Below are 6,043 nucleotides of genomic sequence, written 5' to 3' on the forward strand. Positions count from 1 at the left end.
TGAGCCTCGGGCTGTTAATGCCCTGGGGAACATGTCTGGGATGTTACAGGGAACTTCAGGGAACCAGCGGTGTGACCACAGGGTCCCCCCACCCTCGGAGCCTGGACGGCTCTCAGGCACCCAGAAGGCAGCTCCACTTCCAGCCTCCTTCCATTCCTACAGAGCCTTGCCCTGCCCAGGGACTCCTCTGCAGCCTCTGCATCCCAGGGCCATCCGAGTGGTGCACAGGCCTGGCCCCCCTGCTGGCGGGTTGCCACCTCCCTGCCAGGCCTTCAGGCTCCCAAATCAGCTGTGGCCCTGGGCTCTCAGCCCTGCTCCCATGAAGGGACAGGGGCAGGGTCCTCCTGAGCAGAAGAGGCCAAGTCTGGTGGCTCCCTTTTTCCCATGAGCAGGAAAACCACCCAGCCACTCAGCAGCTGCCTGGAGGCTCTGGAAGAAGGTGCATCATAAATGCAGCGGCACAGCCGTGGAAATGCATTGCTGTGACTAGGAACAAAATCATGACAGCAAATGCCTGGGAACGGAAAAGCAAACCCAGCGAGCAGAGCATCGCGAGGTCCTGCGAGTTGCCCCCACCACCGGCTTCCTTCCTTCTCCTCCCCACCCGCCCTGGGGGACAGCAGAGCGTCTGCCTCCCTGGCCTGGTCACCAGCTGAGGCTTCCAGACGCAGCTCTGAATCAGGAGACACACGTCAGCTCCCGAAGGCGGGTCCACCTGTCCAGGACCCTCTGCCGATGTTGTCCGTGCCACAGGGACCGCTCACAGCCTACACCGGCTGGCGCCCCTGCCCTGCCCCCAGGAGACTCACGCCTGCTGGGGTACGAGGCTTGGGGCTACTCTGCGTGGGGTGGACAGGAGCAGCAAGGCTCTGAGAAGGCCACTGGGCAGAGGCTGCAGCCTGAGTCAAGGGGTATCCCCTGGGCAGGCCAGGCCCCCCCTGTCCCCAGCAGCACGGGAGCCCTGCAGCCAGGCCCAGCCAGCCACATCCCCACCCTACTCCGGGCCTAGCTGGGTCCGTACCCATTCAGACCCTGCACCTCGGCTCCTGGCCCCTCCGCAGCCACACTGCTCTCTCCACCTCCGCCCACCATGCTCCAGTCCGGCTCAGTGAGGCACATGCAGTTCCCCTTCTGGGACCTCTGCCACCCTTCCTGAGCCTCCCTCCCTGGGGGGACGGTCCCCTGGGGGCAGGAAGTAGCCTTGCCCATGGCACACACTGGCGTGCAGATGCTCATCGCTTGAAGAGCATTCCAGGGCCCCCAGTGCACCACGCGCCGTGGCAAATGCTTGATGACTTATCTTACGTCGTCTCAGGGCAATCCCACCAGAGAAAAGCAGGTGCTACCCCCACTTGACCAGCGGATGAGGCTCAGCCTAAGTCATGTGTCCAGGGTCCCAGCAGGGTCAGAAGGCCGGGCGTGCCAAGCTGTCCCACACCTTCCATGTCCCCAAGGCCAGGAAAGAGCAGCAGCCACCTGGGGTCCCAGCACCATGCAGAGCCACTGCATGGGGATGACTCCTCGGCCAGGAGGGGCTGGGATGAAAACCCCACAGAACAGCCACACACCTCCCCTTCCCAGCCACGGTGGGGCCCAGAGGCCAAGAGCCGTGACTGGCCCAGACGTGCGGCTGTCTCTGAGGCCAGTGATGGCGGACCAGTCGTTCAACCCGCTGGACACGAGTCTTCCCCTCTGTAAAGTGGGCGGAGAGTCAGCCCTGGCTGCTAGGGCTCCTGGGGGTCAGAAGACACGTGGAGTACACAGTGCTCACCCTGGGGCTGGGGCAGGGGAAGAAAGGAGGCCAGGGAGGGACCAAGACGGCACCTCTGTCCTCAAAGGGCAGCTCCGCGCCCAGGAAAGGAAAAGGGCAGGTTTCCAGGGCCCAGGAGAAGCCCTCCCAGCAGCACCAGCTCCCAGGGGTGACCCAGGTGCAGGGAAATGACACGCAGGGGACGAGGATGCCTGGGCACTGTGGGCTCCGCACACTCAAAAGCACATGCCTCCCCGTGATACACAACACACAGCACACACACACGACACACACACAACACATAAAAGTACACACACACCACACATACTACATGCACCACACACAATACACATGCACACACACACCACACACAATAAAGCACACACACAACACGCACACCACACACAAAGCACACACACACTGCATGCACCACACACAACACACACCATACACACAGCACACACAATACAGACATACAACACACACCAGACACACACTACACCACACAACACACACAAACACACATCACACACAGACACGCAACACACACACTACATGCCATACACAATGCACAACACACACATCTCACACACACTACACAGACATACACCACACACGACACACAGACACACCACACAGATCACACAACACACACAGACACACAACACACAGAAACACAACACACAGAAACACACACCATACACATCACACAACACACACAGACACACAAGGACAATCCACATCACACACACGATACACAGACAACACACTTCACATAGACACACACCACACACACACAGAAACACACACCACACACATCACACAACGCACACACAATACACTTCACACACACAACACAGACAACACATATCACACACAATACACAGAAACACACTATACGCATCACACAATGCACACACAATACACACTTCACACACAACACAGACAACACATCACACACACAATACACAGAAACACACACCACACACATCACACAACAGACACACAACACACACTTCATACACACAACACAGACAACACATATCACACACACAATACACAGAAACGCACACCACACACATCACACAACACAGACACACAACACACAGACAATACACGTCACACATACACGATACACAGACAACACACACAACACACAGAAACACACACCACATTCATAACACACAGACACACAACACACACACTTCACACAGACAACACACATTACACACAATACACATAAACACACCACATACATCACACAACACACACAGACACACAACACACAGACAATACACATCACACACACAACACACAGAAACACAACACACACAACACACAGACAACACACAAACACAACACACAGACAATACACATCACACACACAATACACAGACCACACACACAACACAGAGAAACCACATACATCACACAATACACACACTTCATACAAACACAATACACAGACAATACACATCACACATAACACAGACAACACACACCACACACAAACGCACAACACAGACACACATTACACACATAACACACAGACAACACACGCACCACACACAACACTCACAAACACATCATATCACACATACAACACACATCACACAGACACACACACCACATGCAGACACACAAACTCACAGACACTCAACACACATTGCACACAGACAACATCATGCACACACACAAACAACACACATCACATCCATATTATACACACATCACACACAGACACAACACACATTACACACACAACACACACAGAACACACAACACAACACACATCTCACACACTGACAACATCCATTATACACACATTACACACACAAACACACACTGGACACACAATACATGGAAAAAACACATACACACACACCACACATGCAGGCAATGTACACAACACACAGAGACAACACGCACACCACACAACACACACACCACACACACCACACACCACACACCTCTGCCCAGCTCCGTACAGGTGTAGCCTGCAGGTGGCACCTCCCATGGCAAGCGCAGCCAGCTGCCGCCGTGGAAGCCTGTTGGCTCTCCAGCCTGTGGCATATGCCGCACTACTGCTGCGGTCTTGGCTAGTGGGGCTGGGTGGGCGGCAGGGTGGGGGGCTTCCTCCTGGAAGCTGGTGGCAGCTCTGCTCTAATTAGTGACGCTGTTTACTTGGCACCGCCTCGCCCTAGAAAAGCAAACCCCGGGCAGGCCCAAGCAGGCCTGGGGGATGGAGCCAGTGGACCGTGAAGGAGAGGTGCCCGCCACGCCCCTGCCTCACGGGGCCCAGGGCTGGAGACCACAGAGCCCTCGCAGCCACGGCAGCCGAGCACAGGCCTGGACATGAGCATGGCACCCAGCGTGGCACCCAGCCTCCACGTCCTCAGCCCCAGCCCTGGGTGCCAAGCAGTGGCCCCCGGCAGCAGACACACCAGGCTGGCCCTGCACCCTGGCCAGGGGCTCCAGCCACCCTCAGCCATGCCCTGTGGCCACCAGGCGTCGAGGAAAGGAGCAGGTTTCCAGCGTCCCAAGAGAAGCCCTTCCAGCAGCGCCAGCTCTCTGGGGGCTGACCCAGGTGTGGGGAAATGACCCGCAGGGGACGAGGACGCCTGGGCACCTGGGGACTCATACACCCAAAAGCACATGCCCCCTGTGATATTCAACACACAGCACACACACCCACACAAACACAACACACACATAGACACACAACACACACAGATACACACGCGGTGCACGCACACCACACACAAACACATACACACACAAACACAACACACAGATACAGTGCACACACACCACACACAAACACAACACACACAACGCACACAACACACACAGATACACACAGTACACACACACCACACAAAAACACACACAGACACACAAACACAACACACACAGATACACACGCAGTACACACACCACACACAAACACAACATACACAGACACACAACGCACATAATACACACAGATACACACACAGTGCACACACACCACACACAAACACATACACACAGAGACGCACAAACACAACACACACAGATACACAGACACACGGTGTGCAGACACAACAGATACACACATCACACACACACCATGCACACACACGAAATACACAACACACACAGGCACACAATACACAGACCACACATCACATATATTCCACATGCACACATCACACAACGCGAATACCCAGACAACACACACTGTACACACATTCACATACAACACACACACACGCCTGCCTGGGTCTGCAGGGCAGGCAAGGCCAGGCCAGGCTGCTAGGGTGACTGAGTCCAGGCACCTGCCCCTCCAGCTTTGGCTACCCCATGATGCTGTAGACGGCTCTAGACACCAACCACTCCCCTGGGACTCGGCCGGGCACGGGGGACTGGGCCACATGGAGATGGCAGATGCAAGGGTGGGAAGGAAGTGGCACAACAGCCAGCGATTTGTGAAGACCCTAGGGGAGGGTGCCATGGGGGAAGGCAGACGGAAACTCTGAAAGGGGTGAGATGAGGTGGAGAGAAATCACAGGGAGAGTGGCCCTCAGAGGAGTGACAGGTAGGACCCGGGGTCACAGCTGCCGGCAGCCCCCACCCTCTGGGCCCCAGCCCCTGAAACGCCCTCGGCCAGCCGCCAAGAGTGGTGAGGCAGCCCCTAATAAAAGGCCCTGGCCTACGGCACACATGGGTGGCTCAGAGCTGCTGGGAGACACCGTCCACCCCAGCCAAGGAGAGGCCACAGCCACGGCAGCAAAGCGTGAGGGCGGCAGTCCCTGCAGCAGGCCGCCTGGCACCCCCAGGGCGGCTGTGGATAGCAACGTCTCCCAAGCCTGCATGGCCCGGGCACCCAGCCCTGTGCCCAGCATGTTTCCCAGGCAACCATGCAGCTGCAGAGCCTGAGACCCGGCAGCGGCCGGCATGGGATGCCACCAGGAGAGGGGCCACAGACATCCCCGCCTCGGGGTGCAGAACGGTCAGCTGGGCCCCCTTTGTGGGGGTACAGTGGTGAGCCTCCGTCAGCCGGCTGCCTCCACCTCTACCACACACTGCCCAGCAGGACCAAATGCAGGACCAGGCATCAGCCATCGGGGGCTGGGCAGTGTTTATCCCCATTTCACAGATGGGGAAACTGAGTTCATTACATGACGACTTCATCCCAGGGCCCCACGTGGGACCTGAGCCCAGAGGCAGGGCAGCCCAGTGGGTGGGGAAGGAGAAATTCCTCTCCTGGAGATAGCCTGGCTTTGCCTCTGAGGAGGCCCCAAGCCCTCA

This window comes from Gorilla gorilla, chromosome 13 (assembly GCF_029281585.2).
Source record: "Gorilla gorilla gorilla isolate KB3781 chromosome 13, NHGRI_mGorGor1-v2.1_pri, whole genome shotgun sequence".
NCBI classification, from domain to species: Eukaryota; Metazoa; Chordata; class Mammalia; order Primates; family Hominidae; genus Gorilla; species Gorilla gorilla.